Source organism: Pongo pygmaeus, chromosome 9 (assembly GCF_028885625.2).
Source record: "Pongo pygmaeus isolate AG05252 chromosome 9, NHGRI_mPonPyg2-v2.0_pri, whole genome shotgun sequence".
Classification (NCBI taxonomy): Eukaryota; Metazoa; Chordata; class Mammalia; order Primates; family Hominidae; genus Pongo; species Pongo pygmaeus.
In genome coordinates, this window is record NC_072382.2 from 107,440,731 (window position 1) to 107,457,397 (window position 16,667).

General features: G+C 37.5%; 1 protein-coding gene and 1 pseudogene across 6 annotated transcripts in view; both read left to right on the forward strand.

The window, feature by feature from the left end:
* The window catches only part of GRIA4 (glutamate ionotropic receptor AMPA type subunit 4), a 381,426-nt gene that overhangs the window by 209,099 nt on the left and 155,660 nt on the right, over positions 1-16,667 (forward strand). The window lies entirely within an intron of this gene.
* On the forward strand, positions 10,144-10,335 carry LOC129009214 (U4 spliceosomal RNA; annotated as a pseudogene).

Consider the following 16,667-nt stretch of genomic DNA (forward strand, 5'->3'; position numbering starts at 1 on the left):
CCTTGTGTGTAGGCTTGAGCAAGTTAATCTCTATGAATTTCAGTCCTTTGATTTGTAAAATGGTAATAATAGTAAAGCAATTGTAGGATTTAAATGAGAAAACGTATATAAAATACGTAGTAGGGTGACAGATAGACAAATAACTAATATTACCCATTATTACCATTTTAAGTGTACACACAAAGGGAAAAAAATAATTGGCTAAATTTTTTAGCCTCAGACTCTTAAGAACATGAAATATATACAGAAATAAATGCATAGCAATTAGTATGAGCATCTATTCTCTTACATTCCTATATAGCCCTTTCCCTTATTCCTTTCACTATGGGGAATCTCTCCCAATTCTCCAGTTCATGGAGAATCCTTACCAAAAATGGGGTAGATCTTGTTTTCCTATAACCACAGAGGTGAATATATGGCCCAGATTTGGACAAACTACAATATTCCCTTCCCAGCCATAGTGATTGTTTCAGAGTAGGGCATGTGACCCAAGCTTGGCCAGTCAGGATCTATCTATGGACTTATCTGCCACAGCAATAAGAAAAGACTGCTGCTTTCCTAGAGTGGAAATGCAGATAAGTTGAGTCTAGGGCTACCACTAGCCCTTTTTGCTTGTTGAGAGATAGAGCGACAGAGTCCTGACAACAGTATTTAAGGCTCTGAACCAAACAATACCTAAAACCAGCCTTCCTACCTGACATCTCCAGTTACATGAATCAATAAATACTCTTTTTGCTTAAACCGGTATGATGAATCAAAGATTCTTGTCTAATAGACCCATGCAATTTAAGATCAGTTCTGGAAGTACATTCATCCATTTGGGGCACAAATTTGCTATTCCCCAAAACAAATCCTTTACTTGGTTTAGGAAAAGGGATTGAGAAATAGTGTTAGGTGCAAAAGAAGTGTTGATAGTTAAGACTCTATTATCTAATGGAAAGGTAGATGGGAATGTTTCCCTTCCCAGATCCCTGCTATTCTTCCAAATACTTTTCATCTGTCCTCTCATCTGACACCCGAATGCCCTCATGTGTCGGGTCACCTTCAGTTATGAGAGCTTTCTGAGTCTTTTCTGCTGCCTAGTCCATCTGCTGTTGATGCCGCTCCAGCTGTTACTGCTGAAAGCTGAGTACAAAACTTTTAAATACACTGCCAAGTATGTTTAAGGGGTTTATATGAATGAAAAACAATGAAAAAAAAAATATGTGGATGAGTCCTAAGAGGATTTCTTCTTTCTCACTTCTAAAGCATTAACAGAGTTTGGAAATAAAGTCTGCTATATTTAAGTTCTCAATAAATATTTTACAAAATCAAGATAGCTTCAAGAAATGTATAATTTTAAGGCCTTACCTTCTTATGAAATCTCACAGACATTTCAAATGATTTAGTTTAATAGTGTGTCAAGATATTTATCCATTTATTCAGGCAATAAAGCTACACATTTCCAGGAATGAATTTAATTAAACACAACTCTTCCTGCCTAGCACCCCTCCTTTAATGCTTACCATGCTTTTGACCCCAACTCACACTCTGCATGCACGTGAGATAGCATGATGTAACAAGAGGCAGCACAGTATGATAAGAACATATGGGCTTTGGATTTCCTATTCCCAGATCTCTGCCCACACGTCCTAGGTCTATCGACCTTGGGCCAGGCACTTCACTTCTCTGTCCATTGGCCTTCTTGTCAGGAAAATATTACCTATCCTGTAAAGTTGTTTGTATTTAAAAATAGTATTAATACAGGTGTGTTGTGATATAGTTTGGATATGTGTCCTCGCCCAAATCTCATAGTGAAATGTAATCCCCACTGTTGGAGGTAGGGCCTAGTGGGAGATAATTGGATCATGGGGGTAGATTTCTCATGAATGGTTTACCACCATCCCTCTTGATACTGTTCTCATGATGGTGAGTGATTTCTCATGAGATCTGTTTGTTTAAAAGTGTGTACCACCTCACCCCTCGGTCTCTCGCTCCTGCTTTCACCACGTAATGTGCAAACTCCTGTTTCACCTTCTGCTATGATTGTAAGCTTCTAGAGGCCTCCCCAGAAGCAGATGCTTTCTGTACAGCCTGCAGAACCATGAACCAAATAAACGCCTTTTCTTATAAATTACCCAGTCTCAGATATTTCTTTATAGCAATGCAAGAATGGCCTAATACACGATGTCTCATAGTGTCTTACATATTATGATAGATTATTTCCATCAGTAGCAGAGTATAGTGGTTAAAAGCTCAGGCTCTGGCTGGGTGCAGTGGCCACACATATAATCCCAGCACGTTGGGAGGCCAAGGCAGGAGAATCACTCGAGGCCAGGAAATTGAGACCAGCCTAGGCAACTTAGTAAGACCCCATGTCTACAAAAAATAAAAATAAAAAATTAGCCTGGATGGTGGTGCATGCCCATAGTCCTAGATACTCAGAAGGAAGGCTGAGAAGGGAGGACTGTTTGAGCCCAGGATTTCAAGCCTGCAATGAGCTATGATTGTGCTACTGAATTCCAGTCTGGGTAAGAATGAAACCCTGTCTCTTTAAAAACAAACAAACTAACTCAGGTTCTGAAATCCAACTGCTGGGGTTTGAATCCCAGCCTCTTCACTTACTAGCTTTGTTGTATTAGGCAAGTTGCTTATCCTCTCAAAGCAGCAATTTCCTCATCTTTAATGGGGAAATATTAATAGTATCTATCTTGTTAGTGTGCCATGGAGATTAAATGAAATGTTGGTAAATCATTATTTTTCTCAAACTTACTCAATGAAATAATAGTGAATTATCACAAAAGCAACATTCTAGTTACAGGATAACCTGGAAAGGGAATTAAGAATTTTTGAGTATCTAGTATGGACCATGGCTCACGACTAGAGCAGTGAAAAAACTTATCGTGGTGTTTACACATCTGCATTCATATAGCATTGATACAACATTTGGGTGCTTTATAGTAATAAATCTGAAAACTAGCTCAGTGTTGTGGCCAGAGTAAAGTAATAGTTTTTAAATTTTTTTTCTATTCATTCCTTTACAACTAGAGCAAGATGTGTCAAGTGTATCATACATTTCCAAACACTGTCATTTAAAGAGGACACTTTAAATTTTCATTAAATCTCATAGTGACAGTTATAAATGATAGGATAAATTCCATTTCAAAATAATTACCAATATTTTCTGTAAATTCAGTAGATTCTTGTAAGATTTATATTTTGAATACATTACAGAATATCATACGTTATATTTATAGAGCATTTCTTGCCTACCTGTGCCTTCTAATTAATCTTACATATTAACAAAAGGAAGATATTTCTAGTAGTGAAGATAAGTGTACGTGCAGAACCATATTATTACAACATAGAAATCTGTAAGCACAACGAAAAACAGCCAAAGGACATGCACCAAAAATTAAATCCAGTGGAAAATATGGCAATCATTTTAATTTACTGAAGCAAGCACCTACACAAAGCAAGAACACAGAGCAGTGATACAAATGCTCTAGAATAGAGTTCAGGAAAGTAGTGTAAGAAGAAAAATAAATGGAAATAAATGTGGAATTAGAAAGACAAAGGAGAATCAACATTGCTAAAAATACAGCATGGGTCATAAAAAGTGACCAAAATAAAATAGACAGGTAAAGATTTTTTCAAGGATTAGACAGCAAATTACAGGTACAGAAGAGAAGACAGGCACAGGAGATCCCCAGAATGCATAAATTGAGTCCCAAGTCTTGGTTAGAAAAAGATGATGTTTGGTTTGAAGACTAATGAGCTAGAACTTGCCTGTGCCACCCTCATATGCAAATGTCCCACAGAGTGTTGGAAGTGCAGGTCTGTTACTCAGGGAAGAGATGAATGCTACTTCACTATTACATTTGTTTTTACATTCAGAGAGTGGCCTGGGTAACCTACTGTACAGCAAAATAACCTGCATGTCTGGCGGGTCACAATTCCATCCATTATAACCACTAACACTCACAGGTGAAGAATGAATCTTCATCTTGCTGGCTTGCTATGTTATTTTTCTCCAACTATTCAATTAATATTTTATTACATATAATAGTAGTAACAGAGATAATTCAGATGAATAGCATTCCCAGAATGTTCACAAACAGCCTCTAAATAAAGCTTTTGTCACCTTAGAGCATAAAATGCCTGCCTAGAGCAATTACATGACAAATACGACTTTCACATACTGACATCTTCCCTTCCTGTGCACTGGAGAGGGCATAATGGGAACCAAATGGCCAAAGGGCAAGGAATAGGACAGAAAAGGCAGGCACAGAAGGGCTTGAGCTAATAGCCAGACATAAGTAACCTTTACTCCATGATGCTGACATCCATTTAATATAGGCCTCTGAAAATTGCTAGCAGTTTGATATGGGATTTTAGAAGTCATATGTTTTGAAATTTAACTAATCCCTTGTTTTTAATCTAATTTTTTACGCGTGTGTAACAAAGTCAAGCTACATTAATTAGGTAAATTTCATGACCATGCATTTTATACAAGGAAATCAGGACAACGGGAAACAATTTTTCTCTTCACCTTTCTAAGGTACATAGATTAAGGACCGAAAAAGCAGCCATTTGGGTTTGGACACTGTCAGTTTATTTTAGTATATAATTTGTTCTTTGAGGCATGGTGAAACATTTATGATTTCAAGAACTAGGGCAACTAAGGGTGGAAAAGTGGAAATGGCTCTTTACTTATTTATGTGCATGCTCTGATTGAAAGACATACAGGGAAGAATTTCAGAACCTGTGGTCTAATATCATACTATCTGATTTTGGATCCTGGCTCTAACTCTTACTATTTATATGACCTTGTGTAAGGCAGTTAATATCTCTGTACCTCCATTTCCTCATCTGTAAAATAAAAATGATCATGAGCCTATTTTGGTGACAATTAATTCTCATAAATCACTCATAACAGTACTCAGCACATAACATGCACTCAATTAATTTTAACTCTCATTAATTGCATCTTTACAAGCAATCAGAAAATTATACTTTCTTACTGAAAAATACAATCTTAGGTATCATTGACAGTGTGGCAAAAATTCAATTAAAGAATACTTATATTTCATATTCTTAGTTCAAATATAACATTTGTGGGAGTTTCTCTACTCTCTGAGGGGTGATAGGCACATGAAACGCACCTGGGTAGGGGGTAAGGATAGATAAAATTGCATGAAAAGTCTTATTTTATAACATGTATACATTATCATACATTATTATATTTAAATCTCTCAGCAACACAATGAAATAAATAGGTATTACTATTATCTCTGATATGCATTGAACTGTGTCCCTCTAAAAAATGATATTTTGAAATTCTCACCCTCATTACCTCAGAACATGAACTTATTTGGATGTAGAGTCATTGCAGATGTAATTAGTAAGATGAAGCCATCCTGGAGCAGGGTGGGCCTCTAACGTGACTAATATCCTTATAAGAAGGTGGTTATGTGAAGATGGAGATACACAGGAAGAACATCGTGTCACCACAAAGGCAGAGGTTGAAGTTATACTGCTCCAAGCCAAAAAATGACAAAGATTGCCAGCAAACTACCAGAAACTAGGAAGAGGCAGGGCAAGAGTTCCCTCCAAGCTTCAGAGGGAGCATGGCCCTTCAGAGGGAGCAGACATCAGACTTCTAGCCCCTACAATTGTGAGATAATAAACTTATGTTGTTTTAAACTACCCAATCTGTGGCACTTTGTTTCTACATCCCTAGGAAACTGAAATAATCCTCTTTTCACAGATAAGGAAACTCAGGCCTAGTGAGTAAGATCACACAACTAGTAGGTAAAGGAAGCCATTTTTGGATTCAAAGCACAACTTTTTCTATTGGGACATCTTGTCTCTTTCCATCATTCCTTTGCACACTGTTCACTCCAGCCATGTTCTTCAAATAACTCTTACTCAAACATGCCAGTCATGGACCCTCTTTATCTTTGGTCACAGGGAAAAAATATATATTTATTTGTCGGCTCCCCCATGCCAGGCATCTCACTGGGCAGTTTTCATATGCAATGTTCTCTCAGTCTTGCATATGAAATGAATTTTCTGCCATTTTTCCTACATGAAAATCCTCATTCTTCAACTGCCAAGTGAAATTCTCCAAATCCATCAAGTTTTCCATCTATGTTGTCAGAATTATTTTTTTCTGTTTATTTCCATTGATCTCTAATTATTTATTATTCCATTTATCTCTAATTTTTGTTTGTGGGTGATTCATAGTCTATAGCATTCTGTCAATTTCACTGAATTTTAAGATCTTTAGAGACAGGGTCAGAAATGTAATAGCCCTTTAAGGAACAACAGATGAAGTCACTAAAATTTTTACTTAGACTCCACAATCTGAAATGTAGCTTTTCCTGATTTACATATGCCATATGCAATTTTTGTCTTATTTTCCAAACCAAAAATTGGTCAGCAGCCTGTTAAGAACAGAAGAAAGAGCGAAAACTTCCCTGATGGTATATGAGGCCTGAACGTTTATTAGTTTTTGTTATTGTTTTTGTATTTAAATTGGTTCTCCATTTACTGTACCATTGACCTCTCTTCCTCACTCTCATACCTTCTGTTCAATTTGAAATTTCACTGAATGTTTAGACATCCAAAACTGAGAGCTCACTCAGTTTCAACACTCAATAAAAAGGTGAGATAAAAGCTTAAACTTTCATAAGTAAAAGTCAAAAGTTGTACTTTAGAACATGGTTTCAGAAAATAATAACAACAATATAGGAAAACAAAGGAAAATCAAAATCTGAGTGATTTAGTTAAAATTGTATTGAAGCAATTTGATTTTGGCAATATTGTTTCCTCTGAAGAAATTGTAGGAGGGGGTATTAGGTCGTTCTTGCATTGCTATAAAGAAATAACTGAAACTGGGTGATTTATAAAGAAAAGATGTTTAATTGGCTCATGGTTCTACAGGCTGTACAGGAAGCATAGTCCTAGCATCTGCTTGGCTTCTGATGAGGCTTAAGGAAGCTTATAATCATGGTGGAAGGCAAAGGGAGAGCAGGTGTCTCACATGGCAGAAGCAGGAGCAAGAGAGAGAGGGCGGGGGAGGAAATGCCACATTTTACAACCACCAGATCATGTGAGAACTCACTTATTTCAAAGACAGCACCCAGCCATGAGGGATCCACCCCCATGACTCAAACACCTCCCACCAGACCCCACCTCCAATAGTAAGGATTACAATTCAACGTGAGATTTGGGCAGGGATAAATATCCAAAGTATATCAGAGATTCTTCATAATTTGAATTCTGTAAATTTCATTTCTTGTTCATAATTTTTCCATAAAATTTATGCTAAAAAAATTCTTAATACTCACACACACTTAACACATTGGGCCACTGACTGGCACAAACCATGACTTATCATATTAAGCCGAGTCAGGCTGATCTCACTGCTGCTTCGAGGTACCCATATAATGCAGCAGAACTACTGCACGTTGCAGATGAGCTAGTCTCCGCTGCGCTTGCCACACAGGTTCCCAGAACCGGGAAAATCCTTTTGCTGTAGAACAATTTGCATTACAAAGAGATGCTAATACCTAAAGCGTAAGTGTAACTGAAATGCTTAGCTTTAAGCCAGGCTGCGCCTTTGTAGATGCAGGGTTATTTAAACTCCTGTAGCATCTTTCTTCAGAGTAATGAGGAACTTGACAAATAATATAAATATAATTTCATGACTGGTATGCAATAATAATCAAGATAAAGTTTAAATGCCAGGCAGAAGACATATAGCTAGGAGTGCTGAACAATGCCTACCCCAGAGGAAATCAGAGTGGCTCTTTGAGTAAAAGAATGTGAAGTTTCTTTTACCCAAGACCTTTCTGTTTTCTTTCAGTTTGATTTAACAGAATTATGAGGCGGGAAAAATGGGAGGAAGTCAGACACACACTATAAATGTCTATACTTATGCAGGTCAGTGTCACCAAGTAGGCTGCAAAGTCTTAGGAGGGAAACTTGTTTTCATTACCTTTACATGTCTGTAACACTTAGCATAATGTCTGGCATAATGCCTGAGCAATGGTAGGGTGCTCAGGGAATGCATTGATTTTTCTACCCAAAATTTCCTTTTACCATATTTGTTCATGTGCTTCTTCAATTATACGTTCATGTAATTTTACTTAAATTTTGTTTTGCTTTGGTAATTGAGTAATTAAAACAAAGTATGGTGAATTGGAGTTTAATTATCCTTGTGGTATGTTTTAATGTCTTCTTAACATAATAATAGTATAATGCCAGTTAAGAAAGTGAAACCATCTGGAAAAAGAAGATGGAGTTAATATGTCACAAAAGTATATAATAAAAATTGATTTTCTTATGGGAGTGTACAATATTTGCAAGGAAATTATTTGGAAGGACTGAGTAGAGTGTAAATGTTGAGTAAATGTATTTTTGGTTATTACTCTTTCTGCTGTCTTTAATACAATTGATGCTTCTGAACATTTCTTCTTCTATCATGTTGTAAGTACTGAGTTCTTTTCAGTATGTATTTATAGCCTCTTCCTATGTTTTCTGCTATTTTAGAATGATAGTGGTACAAGGCAATATATTAACTCTCTTAGTTCAATCCCATTTCATATTTCCCCATTAATCTTGTTCAGGATTTCTGTCAGGATCTTCTCAAATGCATTGTGATAAAGCAGGATTCATATCACTGCTTACAAAACTTCATTTGGAATCACAATATTTGTTGGCAGATTCATGTATGTCTCCCAGCGGATTTAACCAGAGCTAGTTCTGACTTGTGGAACACAGCTTGAATTACAGAAGCCACTATTTACAGACCGAAGAGGTGGATTTCTTTTTTTTTCTTCTCTTGTCATAAACATCCAATTTCTTCTACAAGAACAGGCAAGAATTCTGCGGTTAGGTTCTTGTGGAAAAAAAATAAGGTAATAAGTCAAAAAGAGAAGAAAAAATACAGAAAACAGGAAAAAACATGGATAAGAGGCTTGAAGAACTGCTGATGGGAACTCAGGAAAGCAGGTGGTGGAAAGGACATTTTGCAGAATCGAGTGGAGACAGCTGATGAAAAGAGTGGTGTGACATTATCCCAAGATATTGTGGTTATTGCTATCTTATTTGAAACATAATAAATAAATCTAAAATTAAATGTTTCTAAGTCTTGGCATAATGAACAAAGTATAATAAGATCTATGGATATTGCAATTGGGACTGACAATGGAGTTTGATGCCCCAGATAATTATTGCCTTCTACATGGTTTAAATCTAAAGGAGGTTTTTGAGACGGAATTTTTTTATTATTAATGCATGTTTAATGGGCTGAATTGTATCCCCCTCCAAATTCATATGTGGTAACCCTAACCCCCTTGTACATCAGAATATAATTGTATTTGGAGATGATCCTTTTGAGATAAGATTAAGTTAAAATGAAGCCATTAGTGTGGGCCCTAATCCAATTTGACGGATGTCCTTATACAAAGGGAATTTGGACAAACAGAGACACCAGTGGTGCTTGTGCACAAAGGAGAGACTACGTGAGGATGCAGAGAGAAGGCGGCCATCTGCTAGCCAAGGATAGAGGCCCCAGAAGAAACCAAACCTGCTGACAGCCTGATCTTGGACTTCTAATCTCCAGAACTGTGAAAAAGAAATCTCTGCTGTTTAAGTCATCCAGGCTGTGGTGTTTTGTTATGGCAGCCTTAGCAGACCAATACAGTAGGCATATAGTTTTAAAAGTCAAACAGTTCAGTTAGGCTTAAGAACATCCCACAGCCTCCGGTTCCACCCCCTGTTCATCCCAATTCTCACACTCAATGGCAACCACTTTCAGCTATTTTAGTTGTTTCTTATGGTGTATACTTCCTTATTCTCAAATAGCATTTTATACTATTTCTTAATTTTTTATTAAACAGTATCTGACTTCCTATTATGGAAGATGAAGATTTAGCTCCCCAACAGCTTATTCCACTATCACAAAACACACCCACCTACACGTGTTGCTTCCCCAATATTCACAATAGCGTTGCATCACAATATTTAGTGTTCTCATTTCTATGCCTATTTAAATATTATTTATAGTTGAGCCATGTAGAACAACGTGATTATATTTGTACCATATATTGTTCTCCCTGGAGTTAATAATTGCCTCACAGAATATGCATAAATAGCTTTGCGCAGTGGCAGTATCATAGCCAGTGAGGTTTATCTGAAGCACGATTATTACTAATTGAAAACAGAATGTGCATAAATAACAAGTCAGTTATTCCTCCAGGAAGATCTCGCAAGAAATCAAGGCTAGCCTTATCTTTGAAATATCTCCACAATCATCTGTGGGGAACATAATCTACAGCTGGAGATACTTGAGACTTTTTATTTTGTGCCTGGTATAAGATGGCAAATGTGTTGCCACGGCCAGTATAATGATGCCTCTAGGGAGCAATGGTAGCCATCCAGGAGGTACGGGCTTGATCAGACTTTGATTCCAGTCAGTCTCATCAGAGAATGGTCTTTTCTCCATTGTTAGTCACTGAGGTCAGTGAGCAACTCAGAGACTTCAATCAACAGCCACAATTTGTTTATCCTATTTATGGTCTCAAAGATGGATAACATTACTCTTCCAGTCTGTAGTTTCCCAAGTGTCAAACCAAAAAGCTAGGCCAATGGAAATCACCCAAGGAGCAGTAAAACTATAACAAGATTTATCAAGGGGAATATTGGGCAAGACTATGAGAACAGCCTTGAGTTCTGCCCACTGAGCCAAGTGGCCACATTCATTTTTGATTTTGCATGACTGGCACTTCATATGTACAGCTGCAGCAGTCCAGGAGACATCACTGGGTTTCAGCCCAGCTGAACTATTACTGAACCAGGCCTAGGCATTTATGGGAACTGCTGAGCCAGCGATGTGGTTCAGGCAATAGAGTGCCTCCTTTTTACCTAAAGCTGAGATGCTGCTGGGTTCAGGCCAGCTACGTTCTTGAATAAACATTTCTATCTAACAATTGAGGCTTGCTTGTCTTTTCCACCTTTTAACACAATTGAGTCCAGGTTGACTTACCCCAAAATAGAGACATTAGGCCAGCCACAAGGCTTCTATGCCTCAGATATTCAGTTTCAACAAGAATACAGTAATTTACAAGAGCATGTATCTGCATCTAAGAGACAAAGATCTCCAAACCCCTTACGGGTGCCTCTGGATAAAGGCTGTCTCCTTTTGCCAGAGGATCCAATTGGTAAAAATCATCAGTCACAGTCATTTAGCTCAAGAGGTCGTTAGGTTTGTGAGACACTAAAGGTACTAACACCTCTCTATTTGTGGCTCTTCTGAATTGGGAGATCCCTTATGATATTTATGAACATTCCTAGTACAGGCATACAATACCAATTATATATTCTGTGTGGAAGCCGCAAAAATAGTACATTAAATTCTCCCAAAGAAACTGACTCACAGCACCACTTTAGCTTCCCTTTCCATGGCGAATTCCATCCAAACCCCATAGTTGAATTTGGATGTCCCCTCTCCTAAGCAGGACCAGATGGGCTGGTGGGCCCCGTATCCAACAAAGCCTTAAACATTTGATTCCCTTGCCTCTCCAGCATACTCAGACGTGTGTGTATAACCTTCAGTTCCCCTTGAGGACAAGCTGGCCTCAGCCCTGCCCCTAAACATCTTTCTCCTTAAAGCAGCTGAAATTGGGGTAGCATGGGATGGAGGGGATATGGAGTGGGGAGAGAGGTTGCAGGGAGAAAGGGGTTCTATGCCATGAAAACAGGGCATTGCTCTCACTTTTCATTTCAATCTATGCAGCCACTAGACTTGTAGACTTCTTTGGGTCAGTTTCTCATTCCCCATGGGACACCTGCATCTGCATTACAAGTCAAATCCAGAGCAGTAAGAGACTGACAACTAGTCAATGCTTCATCTATGGTTTCCAATTGGAGCTTGTCTGTCTTAGGGACATCTATCCAAGAGGGCCAAAGCTTCCATACAGCAGCCAATATTCACTGCAAAAATATTCTTAGATATTTTATTGTCTTCTCTGAATGGATCCAGGTTTGTCATGACAGATTGCAGGAGAAGCTGAGCCTTTAGATGGCCTTGCTGTTGACATTCACCTTTAACAAGAATTGCATGCTTCTCTCATTTTCCAAGCAAATCAGACTAACTTCTTAAAATTGATTTGGTTTCGGAAGTCACATATTTCTCGCCCTTCTCACTCAGCAAGGGTATGCGATTCTGGAACTGTTTTCTGATGGGGAAAAACCTCTGCCTACACAGAATGAATCTTCACAATACTTTTAACTGTTGGGCCTATGAACATCCAAATTGTCAAGGAAGTCTCCTGTGCGAAACAGAGTTAACAACTAGGGCACTATATCGGCAGCTGTCTTTGATCCTATTTCCTATTCTTTGGTCAGCAACCACCACCCCAATTCCTTCTCATTAATAGGCAATAAAGTGGAGAACCTTGTATAACCTGGTTGACATATAGTTTAGTCAACATCTTTGTTATTGATACCTATGGATTTTTTTCCAAATTCTATTAATCAACTTGTGAGACCTTCATCCTTCCTCATCCAGAAAGCCCCACCACTCACCATTCCAGCTGCATTGCCAAATTGTCAAGAACTGTGATGGATCTGAGACTTTACACTACTGACAAGCTAACAAGTTATCCCGGCTCCTGCTCTAAATCATAAAGTGAAAATGATTTCCAGGCTTGGGTAATTCCATAGTTTCTACTTCAAACCTGAGCAGTTTCCAAAAGTATTTATTCAGACTAAGAATCAAGAAAATATTGTCATAGTAAAATAATATTTGTTATATATGATACAATATCAATATCAGTGACATTACTTTAGTGGAGATTTTTAAATTATGTTGCTGATTCATTACTATTAAGCAGAATAGAAAATATTTAGAAGAAAAAAACAGTAAATTAGAGGAATAACCTGAAGTTGAATTTCTATTTCAAAAAATTTTCTCATGTTAAATAAACTTATCTTAAAATAAATCTTCTTCATTTCAGAGGTTTGCTAAAATGTTCTATAATTTTATTTTACAGTCAGAGGATGATAGAAAAGAGAATGGTGTGGATATTCTGGTACCACCGTCATTCATAAAAGGAAAAGATAATGAGATCTAAAAAAAACTGTCAAAATTTTCTTCCATTCATCAGTGCTGCAGAGCTAGAGAAGAAATAGAGCTATGCAGTATAACTGCTGATTATTTTATGATTTCATCACCAAAAGAACAGAAGAGAAATTAATGGGGATACCAAATAGGGAAAATATGCATTTATTAAGTCCCCTTACATTTTATTATACTATATAAATATTTTTAAATCAACAACTTCTGGTTAAGTCAATAGACTATCAACTAAATTTGCTTTTTACGTATTCAAGGATAAAATAATTAATCAGATTCTGCCAAACACTTGACATGTTTCTGGTATAAAGTAGGATTTTAGTGCACAATATTTAAAAACCATGTGGCAAGCACTTTTTATATGTAATGCTTTGTTAAGATACTATCAGTGGGAACAGGGCAGCTTTTTCAGTAGAATTTTTATTGCCGTACTATTTTTAGTCATTAAAGATAGGTCCACAAGATCTTATTCCAATCTGACAATTGACATCACAATGTGAATTAAATCAGTTTAGTCATTTTTAAATGCAGCTGAAGGGGAACAGCTGTGGATATTTCAAACATATTACTGTTTCTCTTTCACAAAATTTAATTTGTTTCTTAACTGAACTACAGCCTCTGGGTGTTTGTAGAGGGAAAATAAAACCTCCAAGACTGTTTTATTCTGTATAAAAGCCACTGTGCTCAGAATGAACCCAGAAAGACATTTAAAGGTGAACAAATGACATAGCCAAGCATACATTTCTTATGATGCAGTAGAAACTGCAGTTGGCACATTAACCATCACTACCCCTGTATGTGGTATGTACCCAGATAATTCCATATGTTGGAAATGCTACCTAGGCAGCATTGGCGGTTCCTACCTGAGACAGCTAATACAGGCTATCATCTGAGGCTGCCAACATGGATGAAAATTATACTTTGGAAAGTTTGCACTTAGTCACAATGCAAAATGAGGACAGATTTAAACATGACATTTTGCCAGTCAGGAGACTTTCTAGAAGATGAAAGACTGGTGAAATAAATCTCAGTGTTCTCATAAAAAAAAAAAAAAAAAAAAAAGAGTATGAGGCTTTCAGACTTTCACTCTTTGTGAGGCCTGTGATCTGATTTTCCATACATGGTGTAAAAAAATTTTCAGGAGGCAGTAATACAATTACTGGGAAATGGGTTATCTGAAATCCTCATAGCCTTATATCTTTGAGGACTACTTCTTGTTCCATGGGGTGTCCCAAGATATAATTTTTGACATGAGTTTCCTATGTTCAGCTACTTAAAGCACTCCAAATGTTCAGAGACAATTTTCAGCCTTACCAGAAAGAATGGCTTGCTGATATTAAAAATTAAAAACTTGAAAATGGAGAGGAGAGATAGAGTTTCCAGTATTCCCAGACAGACTTGCAACGGGCAAAGGGGTTGCTTATAGAATCATGTAACAATAACAGCTGCTATTCATTGTGTGCTATATCCAGTGATGTACACACACACACACACACACACACACACAAATAGACTGATAATCTCTAATTCTCAGCAGATCCTATTATAACCCTTTTACAGATAGGAATAATGAGACTCGTTAAGACTTAGTAATTTGCAAAAGACCATCTAATCAGTAAGGCAGAGAGCCTTCAACTGAGGTTATGTCTAAAATGAGAAACTGAAACATCAAGTGCCTTCTGAGCTGACACCCCAACTTCCTGGCAATGCAAGACCATTGACTAGCTCTTTAGCAGGAGTTACGTGGAGTCAAGAAAAAAAATGCCTCCTAATGTTTCATCTTCTTACTCAGCCAGTCTGCCACAAATTGAGGAGACTTCAGCGGACAGCTGTGGAATGATTTTAATTACCACCCTTATCTGCCAGTGACAAAAGTGGCAAGGACTGCTAGCTTCCAGGAACAGCCATTGCAATTGTGTTTGTGAAAAGTGAAGGGACTTTGCCAGGCGTTTAAATTGAAACATGATCAACTACCCACGGAGAGTTAGTCCTAGTGCCAGAGGGACCACTTAAAGTGGCCTAGCTATGAGAAGACATATTCCTCCACACTATGTCGACATATACTAAGAGAGGTGCTGATGTCTGTTTGGGGAGAAGTTTGCAGAAAGGGAGAAATGCATGTAATCCATTGGGACTGGTTCCACTTTCTGTAGATGACAGAAATTGAAGAGAGAGAAGCAGAAAGCTATTTTATCCATATATAAGTTTAAAATTATAGACTCAAGGAAAGACACGCATAGGGAGGGCTGAGTTGGGGAGGCATGTGAATGAATGTGAATTGGAGAAAGAGAAAATGTGCAGAAGAGAGCTGGAAAAGTATAAAAATAGAAGCCTGCAGAAAATTATTTTGATCACTATAAAACAAAACTAACAGACTGATAGACCTGGCTAAAATCAAAGCAGTTCATAAATCTGATATTCAAAGGATTGAAAGGACATTTTCAAAATACTACTTTGATTCTCTATTGCCTGCTACATGAAACTCAAACCCCTTAACATCGAAGATCTTCCAGTGCTCTTGACAATTACACCATTCTGTATGCCGAGAATTTCACTAGTAAGTTTTCTAAATGGGCAGTGAGGTGACAGACTTGTGTTTTAGAAATATCACTGATAGCATTATGGATTATTGATGGAATAAAATAGGAACCATAGACAGGGTGACTATTTAGGAAACTAGTGCAGTGGCTTGGTCTCAAAGATGATGAGGATATGAACTAAAATAGTGAAAGTGGATGTGGGAATTGTGCTGGACTTGGATTTCAAAATGCCAACTAAAATTTATTCAAGTTTATTCAAATACAGAATATTTTGTCTCTAGGCTATTTATGTAGAACCTGGAGGCTCCACTTAAGATGAAGACTTGAGAGGAGAAAGACAGACTTTTCCCTGCTGGCTGGCTCATAGCCCCTATAGAGTTGATGATAGCACTAGCCATGTAGATGATAAGCTAGATCTCAGCAGGTTTTCTGGTCTTATACACAAGTGAGCAGGTAGTAGGTGGTCTACTTATGAAATTTCAAAGTGGAAGAAATGTTTGAAGTTTCTCAGTCATGGATTCTATTCCTCACTTGAAGTTTTATCTACTCAATTGGACATAGGCATAACACATAAAAGGATAGGCAGAAGCCTGCCTATTCTCCACCCAGGCAAAGGGCCTGTTTGACTCATCTCTGTGGCCTTCCTTTCCACTTTTCTATTATTTCTCCCACCGCCTTAACAGGTAGTTTTGCTGAATATTGCAGAGAATTATTTTGAAAACCATTTCAACCAAAAGTGTACATGTCACTTTTAGCTAGTGATCTTATCTGTCTTTATCTTAGACTCCTAAGAGAGGTGAATTATACACACACACACACACACACACACACATTTTTTATTTATCTATCAACCATGCCAAACGTGGTAACTTTAAAAAGCATTTATTATTTCTAATGACTTTTTGTGATGACTTGACTCAGCTGAGCAGTTCTGCTCCTGTGATGATGGCTAGGTCTATAGTCATTTGGGTACTTGACTGGGATTGAATGTCCAAGATGGT